The sequence below is a fragment of the Danio rerio genome, chromosome 19 (assembly GCF_052040795.2).
Source record: "Danio rerio strain M-AB ecotype USA chromosome 19, GRCz13ab, whole genome shotgun sequence".
Classification (NCBI taxonomy): domain Eukaryota; kingdom Metazoa; phylum Chordata; class Actinopteri; order Cypriniformes; family Danionidae; genus Danio; species Danio rerio.
Genome location: NC_141039.2, coordinates 42308543 through 42319653, shown reverse-complemented (window position 1 = coordinate 42319653; position 11111 = coordinate 42308543). Strand labels below are relative to the sequence as shown.

The 11111-nt window shown below is 34.8% G+C and overlaps 1 protein-coding gene across 1 annotated transcript in view; it reads right to left on the bottom strand.

Moving 5' to 3' along the window:
* The window catches only part of sfpq (splicing factor proline/glutamine-rich), a 29400-nt gene that overhangs the window by 89 nt on the left and 18200 nt on the right, over window positions 1–11111 (bottom strand). Inside the window, exons 10-11 of the transcript XR_015515845.2 lie at window positions 2168–2220; window positions 184–283 (exon numbers count right to left, since the gene is read on the bottom strand). The gene's annotated coding sequence lies outside the window, so the exon portion shown is untranslated. The remainder of the gene's footprint in view (window positions 1–183; window positions 284–2167; window positions 2221–11111) is intronic.

The following is an 11111-nucleotide window of genomic DNA, read 5'->3' as shown; positions in this document are numbered from 1 at the left end:
CTAGAAAAGAAAAAATAAATAAAATGAAATTAGTTATGTGCTTACATCACACTATTTGACACATTGTTTTAATACAGCATTTCACACCTAAATGCATAAATAAAAATATTTATGTTGTCATTTTTATTTGATATACACAAGGATAAGCAATATGTGCATATTTATATTGTTTTCATTACAGACCTGCACATTTCTGTCCACCGTGCAGGAACATCTAGCACTGAACATCTGGGGCTGTGAAAGTCAGTCGACCGTTCAGAGAACAGCTTCCTCGGTTTAAGATCTAAAAGAGAAGAACTTTTTACTTCATGCAAACACTTGACAGATCATTTGGTAGTCACTGTGATAACTCACCCAAAAATAAAAATTCAGCCATATACTAACCCAAAGTAGCCCATTTTCTTCTTAATATTATAACATATAGAGAAATAATAATTAGGGATGCACCGAATATTCAGCCACTGAAAGATTATCGCAGAAACAACATGGCCGGAACAGTATGTTGTGATGACGCAAACAGAAATTGTGGCTTGCACATGTTGTCTGAAGCAGCATATCTGCGGTGTCTCTATTCGGATCCTCTGCACTTCATTGTGACTATATTCGATCTAAAAATTTGATTCGGAAAAAGCAGCGTGCACAAAATTTTCCAAATCGATGAACGGATCGGAGAACCTGTAGGAGACTGAGCGCACTCGCATGCAGGAGAGGGATATCCGAGCACACAAGAAAAAACAACAACTTGTCTCTGTGGATTATAATGAAGAGCATTTTTCATGCAGAAATCCTGCAAGAAAGTGTCTCAAATTATAATAGGTAAGCTATTCTGTTCTGACTTGAGCTACTGTATGCAAAAATCTTAATTCATGCACTGACCCTGTTTAAACACACTCTCTCAAATGTCAGTCAGACGATAAGCTCAACCACTCAACAACTAGATGTTCTCTGTCTGAAGTCCCCATCCGGAGAAGTGATAACCCATTGTTGCAATGGCCTAAATTTATTTTTTCATAATTTGTAATTTTATTTATTCTGTGACGCTTTAATATTAATTTATGCAATTGCAATGCTTTGATTTCAGTAAGATTAGTACAGTCATAAAAGCGTCTGCTAAATGACTAAATGTAAATGTAAATAGCCATAAATGCAATGCTACTAATAATTAGCACAATTAATTTAAGTGTTTCAGTTTCTCGCCTTGGTTTCCTTTTTCAGTTTCAGCCTACAAATTTCATTTCGGTGCATCCCTAACAATAATAATATTAATAGTAAACTCTTTACTGAAAGGGGTAGTTGACAAAATAAAATTTGCTTCCTTCATCTACTCCTCCTTGACTTATTCAAAATTAGTTTGAGTTTTTTTTGTTTAGCAAACAAGATTAACACCACGTCAGCAACAAAAAATATCATGGCAAGAACATTATCAATAAACATACAATTAAAAACAACAAATGAATACATAAATTATACAGGATTTTTACCGTCGTGACATGTCGCTAAATATCTCGAGTCCATCTCATTCAAAAAGCAGGACAGTACAATAGAATGTTTTTGAGTCCACAAGACATTTTGAAACATGTTTGAAACCTGTAACCATTGCCTTCCATAGAAAGAACAAATACTATGGATGCCAATGGTGGCCATATCCAAACATTCTTCACAATATCTTTCTTTGTGTTTAACAGAATAAAACTGGTTTGGAACAAGTCATGGGTGAGTAAACGATGAAAAGTTGATTTTTTTTGGGTGAACTATACCTTTAAAAAGATGACAATCTGGTTTTTGACTGCCTTTGTGCGATCATTGAAAATCTCTGACTAACAGCACAGCAAACATTTAGTGAGAAATCAAGAAATAAATCTACTGTCTTTTAGAAACGTCAGTCAGTCAGACCATCATCCAACTCCATTTTTTTGTATTGTTAGTCACGGTCTAGATTTCATTCTTATTATTTTAAAAGGTTTATTGTATACATGTCAAATACAACAAAATGCAAATTTTCCCTCCACTAAACTGTCGTTTACCTAAAGAATGCTTTATTCCCCCATAATCCTAGTTGCTATTCTCTGCACTTATGAATGTGAACAGGACTTTTTTTGATCCCAAAATGCAATGCCTACATTTACATTTTTGGGTGATCTATCAGTTTAAGTGAACCCAAGCTTACCCATGTTTTCAATCGCACGATGCTTCTTAACCTGCTTCAATCACCCGAGAGCCCTGCAGTGAGAGACAAACAGTGAGAATACAGAAGGAAAGTAACGCAGCAAGTCCTACTTTAAGTACTTTACACAATTGACTTCTAAATATACACATATATAGAAAAAATACATTGGGTTAACATACAATATAATATAATTACAGCTATTTTAGTTCTTTCTACAAAAATCAAAACTCCTGCATCACCAAAACTACAAGCACAAATAAAAATGTGTAAGTAACTGGCTAAGAATGTTCAGAATTACAGCTAGAATAATACAAATATACCTAATATTTATATATACACTGCAAAAGAGCCATTATTATTTAATCTCATGCAGAAACAATGTTATGGTTGCTGTAAAGCTCAATAATTCACAGGGTAGATGATGAACTCATTTCCATACAGACAACAACACTTCAAACGCAATCCCGGATTGCTAAAATGTGTAAGGTTAAAGACCTGGCTCTCTGAAGTAGCCATCAGGACAAGGGCAATTCTGGCATCACACTCCATAGAGGTTAAAATAAGTTATGGTCCTTATTATAGTTATCAAAATGACAGGCTGGGACCAAGGCAAATGGATCACAGTGCAGACAAACATTTACCCATCCACCCAGAGTCAAAAAGGCTGATCCAGTGATACACGTATGTGGTGAAGAACCATCCACAGGAGCAGGAACACGCACACATTCACAAGACTGATTTTAGGGCACCATTAATACAGTGTTGAGCAACTGCTACAATACATTGCTGGAAATCAGTCACTGCAATGAGTGTAGTATGTTTTTGAAGAATGAAAGGTCATAGTAGAGCTTAAGCATGGTTTCATTACCCAGTATTTCCCACCCCGGTCCACATAGGGAAGTTTGTTGTAAGTGGAGGCAGCAGTATTGTGATATCCAAATATAATGAACTGCAAGGGTTGAGCAGAGAAAGGACAGAAAATCTTCTTAAACTGCCATAAACTCAGTTTTTTTGCAACAAGACAAACTTAAAGGCTTCGCAATATAGTGAAGTAGATCAGTTTACACTCAGAGACCTAAGAAATGACGAGTGGCAAAGACCAATGGGTTACAGTCTGAGAAATCAACTGTCAAAACTGGACGAATGCCAAATGTGTGCTGATAATACAAACGTCACCCAATATCAGAAGCATCATGAGTGCAGCTAGTTGAATACAATAAAAAAAAAATAGTCAAGAGGTTTACCTTTACTTTCAGACAACTGTTGTTGTGATGTTTCTATTCTAGGAAGAAAAAGTCATGCTTTCCACACACACAGAAAATAGGAATCAAACTGATTAAACATTGAGAAATGTTCCTTGATCAGTCAATCAGCATATTATGCTATGTTCAATGTACACAATATCATCTCGTTTTGGCATGATTCGTTTGGTCGTCAGGAAATTGTGGAATAGGAATTTTGCTGTGGAGTGTTTACTGTTGGTTTTCCTCCTTTTTTAGGGGATTAAAAATAAAATGGAGGGAATAAGATATGAACTTCGGGAAATCAGTCACTGCCACAATGACATTATGCATATCTTTAAAGAGCACCTATAACAGGTTTTTGAAAATGACTTTCTATACAGTTTGTAACAGCTCTAAGCGAATTAAAACTTCTAGTTGAGGTTTAAATCAGAAGGTGGACAAATATTAAAACTACTGATTCTCCAAAAAAAAAAAAGAAAGAAAAAAAAAAAAGAGATAAGAGTCAGAGTTGTTTATATGAATGTGAATTGTGTTGGTTTCAAATCTTTAGTCATTTCCTTTTGGAAAGGGGATTGGGATGATCATGACTGATCACTGAGAGATGGCCAGAGATGAGGAGCTGTGAAGAAAAAATGGTTCAAATTTATTTTCACAACCCTATACCACAGTACAGGCAAGCCAACCTTTTTCCATTTATGATGATTCATACAGTAACCTAGCCTGCAACAGGAATTACCGACCATTTATTAAAGGAAGATTCAGCTCCAAATACTATGTATGAGACTCTGTCAGTACACTAGTTTCCTTTCTCCAGATCACCACCTGCTAGTGGGATTAAAATAGTTGCCTTCATTTTCTCTAGCAAATATGCTTTAAATTGCATCTTTTTACTTGCCCTGCATGGCTTGTACTGTTTCACTTCTTGGCTAAATCGTTTATGGGGCTATTCAACGTGTGCAGATTCCTTTACTGATTTAAATGTGTTTCTGAGATCACAATACCCAGGCATTTGTCATTGCTATGGCCACAATCAGCTATTCTTACATGCAAGGAAAACACTGCTTTTGCTTTTTAAGTCAATGGTTTGAGATGTGCCCAGCAAACGCACCTCCAATGAGCTCACAGTCGTGGCGCAGTCAGTTTTAATAGTTCAGCTTTTTTTTTATTAACACAATGTGTTGTTGTTGTTGTCATTACTTGGGGTTATGGTTAAGAATAGAGTAATATGCTTGTGCTTGTGTTTAACTGCATTGTTTTAATAATTCTCTATACTGTAGTCTGAACAAGGCACTGCTGGTAAGTCGTGGTGGGCATTTACTTTTGGTCTCGTGATGAATGTACTCATCCAATCACAACAGCATGGGTCATCGGACAACATATCGCAGATTTAAGTCATGCAAAGGGAGTTTGGAAAAAATATATATGAATCAAGGAACAAATCATATGGGAGTAGATGGGATAATAAAGTAACGATAAATGCATATTATAAGACAATGAATGTATCTGTTGTTGGAGACCCCCAAAACCAAAATATACCTCTTATAAAGCCTAATAGGCTCTTTAATGTGACACGAAATAACTGGTCTACAGGAATCAACACCCAGAGTAAAATAAAAAAAAGCCAAAAACTTTGTGTAGTCTAAAAGTGACATTTCTCAAAGAATTTTTTTAAGATTTAATGTGTTGCTTTATTTGATAGGACAGTAGGATGACAGGAAATTAAGTGAGAGAGAAGGGGAGACATGATTTGGAAATGTTCCCAAGCTGAGATTCGAGCTTGGGACAACCAGAGGCCTGTTGTGCCATATATGGAGGCACCAACCACTGGACTATCGGCGTCTAACACGTTATTCTCCAGTATAACATGACACTGGTTTGGGGCTGCTTCGAATTCAGCCTTGCAATAGCAAAAATAAACAGCTTACTGAAAATAAAAGTGTTTTCAAATTAGAATATTACAATTTTCTCCACATTTTGACAAAACTAATCAGGGGTGCGAACTCACTAGAGATAAAAAGGGTGACAACTATTAATAGACAATTCTATACAGATCAGTAATACGTAGTTTAGTAAAACTGATACGCAGTGGGTGGGCTTGAGCGGCAGCTGGTTTAGGCAAAACTAATGGGGTAGGGGGAGGGCGTAGTGGGCTACACTTACCCTATTAGTTCATAAGTATTTTACACAGAGGACAGTCATGCATTTGCTTCCATAATGAGGTGTCTAAATGATTATAGATATTTATATTGCAGCCTTTGTGTTTAGAGCCTGCGCCCCACCTCAATTCGATTTTTATAGACCAACAGGATTAATGTAAATGACTCATTTCAAGATGCAAACTAAATTTCACCAAAAGGCAACAGGTTTGCACCACTGATTAATGCAAAAAAATTAATAAATAAAAAATCTATCTGCATGTGCAACAAACCAACATTTAGATTTTACTGCTCAAGTTTAAAATCACAGACAAAGGAAACATACACAACCAAACAAAGCATATTTCTATAGCTGCTAAAGAAATATAGCAGCATTACATTAGACTTTTTTGCTGCAGCACTGTTATTGCACTACTACAATATGTCGGTTTATCAAAGGTAGAGTTTCAAGTAACCAATTTAAAAATTATGTAGTAAATAAACAAACAAAATGTTTTGTTCTGGAGGAATCTTCCAAAGGCATAATTGAGAAAATCCTCTCACAAAAACCACACAATTCCAGTGTCTTTATAACTAAAAACAGAACTGAACTAAAAACAGGGGCAGCATATTATAGATGCATGCTTTCGTTCATCCCTCCCCATTCCCCAAGGAGCACTTCTGCATCTAAAAGTACATGGTCACAGCACCATCCTATGTTGAGGTGTGCAGTACTTAAACGCATGATGCCTGTTGAAGCAGCGCTACTGTGTGGGACAACCTTACAGAGTAGCTACAATACACACAGAGGGAGTCAGAGTAACACAAGCATTTGCTTACAAAAACCATTTCTGCACTGTGAAACCATTTTCAGGAGTGTGATGCCAGAACTCAGGTAGTATTTCAACACGGCTGATGAAGGAAGTGAAGCACTTTATTTTCATGAAACAAAAAAAAGACAAATCACTTACCTTTTCCGGTGATATGCAAGCATACCTCTTGATGCAAATAACTCCAGGCTCAACTGTCCACTGATCTGTAGAACTAATCCTCAATGTTACCAACTGCTGGAGTCTGTGGGTAAGCTGGACACTGGCCCCTAATGCTCAGCTATAGCACCACCATTCACTCAATACACAATACAGACAGAGACAAGCTCTTGCCACAGTTGCTAATATCTCAAGAGCCTAAAATGCATATTTCAGTGTTTTCTGCCAAAAGGAAGAAAAAGTTAACCATAGAGTCTGGTTATGCAGTCAGTGGTATCCAGTGCAGTCTCAGTGTACTGTTTTGACTACATGCAAAGGGAATACTAGGAAAATAAAACAGGCTCTTTAAAGCAGAAAATGTTACATTTGTGTCTTGAAATTTATTTTATTTGAAAAAAAAAAAAAATATTAAAAAATTCAAGTTATAAGAATCAGTCACCAAATGATCAATCAGAACAACAATGGCTTATGTGAGCACTGGCCCAACATTAAGTATTTCGACGGGATGCATTGATCATCCACCTACAATAAAGCCTCTTTTCCACTGAATGGTATGGTACAGTTTAGGTCGCCTTTACCAGGGCTTGCGTCTTCACTTCCAAAATGGTACCCTTTTGGTGGGTGTGGTGTACAACAGAGTTGCAGTCGACATCATTCTTGCTTGAAACGTCAAAGTAAAGCTATACGGGTGGTTCACATTTATACAAAACAGATGCTTTACACACTTAAATAGATCTACTTGTGTATAAACGATATTAATGATAACTAACTTTTCCATGAACATGATTTAAATATGGTAGATCAATATCAAAATACTGTAACTGCAATTATATATATATATATATATATATATATATATATATATATATATATATATATATATATATATATATATATATATATATATATATATATATATGAACACACAAAGAGAATAAGTCTCTAAAATGTTACTAATTACAAAAACAAAAATACCCAAAACATACATTTAGGGCTTTTTTGGGTAAATGATACAAAACCTATAGAGTAAGCACAAACCTCTCATCTTTATTCTTTACCGGCACGTGCAAGTTAAAATCTTTAATAATAAGATTGTTTATAATATATATAATTATAACAATTTTATAAATTTTATAGTATTCTTTCCGCACTTCACTCTCGCATTTGTCCGTTTCTGAAAGGATCAGATGTCAGAAGCACTTACACAATCACGCACACATAATTATAATCAGCTCAAGTTCGTTATTTTAAATATAGACGAGTGATCGCAAATTGAGCCCTCTAGAAAAAGTGAAACCACTCATGCTCTCGTAAACAACAGGACACACAGCGGATTCATCTATTCTTGGCTTGGAGGCTGCTCATCAAGATAAGATTTGTTTGATCTCGGGTAGACCATGGTTTGCTATTATAGGTATATATTATTACGGTGTAATGTCTCGGCTGTGAATTTAAAAACAGCATTTTCTTTGTTTTCATTCTCCTGGCTTGTACACAAGCTAGTGTTGTTTCTCTGTAAACCAATAGCATTCAGCTGCACGTCTCACTCGACCTTTTGGTACCCTTTCGAAAAGGTACAGTTCACTTTTGGTACCTTTTTGACAGTGGAAACAGACATAAAAGCATACTGAACCCTTTCCATACCACTCAGTGAAAACAGGCCATAACTCACGTGTAAGGACTGCTAGTGGAAAAAAAAAAAAATTCATGTTAGCATTACAGTTTTACTTGCATGTTAGAGGTGAAATTATGACTTAATTTAAGTTACTAAACAAAACGATTATAAAAAATATTAAAATAGCCCCTTAAATTAATAGAAATATATGAAAAGACAAAAATATTCCAATAATGTGAATGCCCAATTCCAAAAGCTTCAATGTGGAAAATAAAATTGTTTCAGTCGATAGAATAAATTCAATTAATACAATTTAAAAAGTCATTTACTATACCTTGCATCACTCCAAACCTACATACATTTCCTCTCACTGAAGTTGTGGTCCCATATGCCATAAAAAAAATCCACATTTGTCTTGTACCTTTTAGAGTTAACTGAATTAGATCTTTTAAAATCATCCTGAAGGGGAACCTATTATCCAAAGTTGGGACGATAGTTCTATTTCGGCCTCTAAGGGTTCATAAAAGTATGAAGTATAAAACAGCACAAGCAGTTTCCAACAAATATTCCTAAAACTATCTTTTAAGAAAGGCTTTGAGCTCCATTGAATAATGACTGTTAAAACTTGCTGTGGAGTTAATGTTACTCAAAAATGAAAATTATACAGGTTTGGAATGAAACAAGGGCGAGTGATTTTTATTTATTAACACTGCTTTAGATTTAGTGTGAGCGATTTCATCAGCTATTTTTTATTTTTATATTTCATCGCTCCTGGATTTCAAAATAAATAGTATTAAACAAAAGTAGCAAAACTATAAAGATAAAAACAGTAACCCACACCCTCCCTACAGTAGCTTGCTTGCAGGACTTGGCAGACTGTAAAGTAACCATGCGTTGTGCACTTACCAAGTGGTAGTGTGGTGCTCTTGTAAATTGAGAAGTCTTTTATATTGTTTTCTTCCTTCCTGCTAATTTCCAAGCAACTAGCAAGCTAAAGTTTCAGGTAGGAATAAGAACACTTCCAACACAAAAGGATTTCATTAAGAAAGTCAAAATAATGTGTGAAATTTGGAAACGTTGCATCAGGATCTTCCTCAAAGTTAAGCATAATCTGTGCATTCATCACTCCTGTAGAGCGACAAAAATCTGGTACAAACATAAACAAACCGCAGCCATACGGTATTGCATGTGTTTTTAAATTCAGCTTCTGCAATGACTGTTTGATAAGATTCATTAATAAAAAAGAAAGCAGGTTTTGGCGTAAGATTGAAATTCACCAGTACTACCAATTTATTACTTATTTAATTTTAACCAAATAAAACTGCTCAAAGGATCTTGAATAAGTAAAAAAATAAAATAGAAAATCAACAAGCCTTATGGCTTCATGCAGAAAGCATTAAGAGGTGCATTGAGTAATTAAGGTTTTCAAATGATAGCAACAACAAAATATTGAAATTCTTGCTTTAATTGTTAATAGAACTGAAGACTGCAAAACTAATGTTAACAATTTCATCACTCTGAAGAAAACAGTGAGTGACTAATACGCCAATAATGGCAGTAAAGAACAAGTATATTTAAGTACAAAAATCAAAGTGCCAAAATGATGTAGAACCTACTCACATCATGCAATTTGCATACAAATTACTTTAGCAATAATTGTATATTTACAAGAATAATATGACATAATTAATAACAAGATGTCTTGTTAAACTAGGTATTTAATGAATTAGTTGCTACAATTTCAATGCACTTTTTAGTCTAAAAATACATTTAAATTAGCAATATATTTGTACAAATAAAAAAAAATGTCTCTGCTTCTGAATTGATTTAAACAGAACTGTTGAATTGGTTAATTTCTGTCAGGTACTTTGACAGTAACTTCAAATTATCTAAAAAGGAAAAGTAATCCCACATTTTGTTTTCATGGGATACGAAACTTAGTTACTTTAGTTACTATTTTAAATTTTACCCAATACTAGTTCTGAAAGATTTGTAATCATTGATATTCAGGGACAATAACTATTCCAAGCTTTAAGAAGTCATTTACAATTTAGGGTTGCAAATGATGTCTAATGTGAAACATCGCGATGGACGATGGCATCGTTGTCAAAGGCGAAGGTGAATTAATTATGAATAAATAATTAACTAATAACAAATTAATTATATGTAGCCTACTGTTTCAACTACCTACTGTAGGTAAAACACGGTGTTGATGTGGATCATCTTCATTCTAAAATGCCATTTTAATACTAAGACGTATTAGCGTAAACGGGGCCTCAGTGTGTGTTTTTTGTGAGCGGGTTTGCGACAGGGGCGGGGTGGAAGATCGCCTATGCCAGCTCAGCATCGTGTTGTCTATTGGCCATTGGCGATGGCATCGTCTATCGGCCTAACCTAATTACAAGTAAGACCGTTTTTAAGAAATCGAATTCTGAAGTTTCATCTTTAGAATGACATCAAAAACAAAGTTTGAAGCCATTTTCTATTCCAAATAAACTTGAGAAAATAAGAAATCTGAAAAGAAAAATGAATATTATCAACTTAGAACTGTAGGCTTTGATAAACTCTTCTAAAAGTAGTGTAAAAACCATAAAAATATAAAAGCAAAGTGTAATTTCTTTTTCTTTTTATCAAATTGGACAAAAATAAGCCCAAAAGATATAATTACTGTTAAGTTAAAAACTTCATGCCAGAGGGTCTTTTGTAGTGGAATAATATATAATTATTCGGTCAAAATCAAATGACCTAGCCTAAGAGAAATTGCAAACTGACCAACTGTTGTAAAACATGGCATTGTAAAAACACGAATAATAATAGGCATATAATACTGGTGTCATCAAAGATGGCTTGTTTACTTGCTGCCAAGTGTCTTGGTAGCAATCTTAAAAGCTTTTAAAGATGTAATGCCTCAAGACACTAACTTTGACAAATACAGCAACTAGTTCTTCCCTTGAAGTGTTT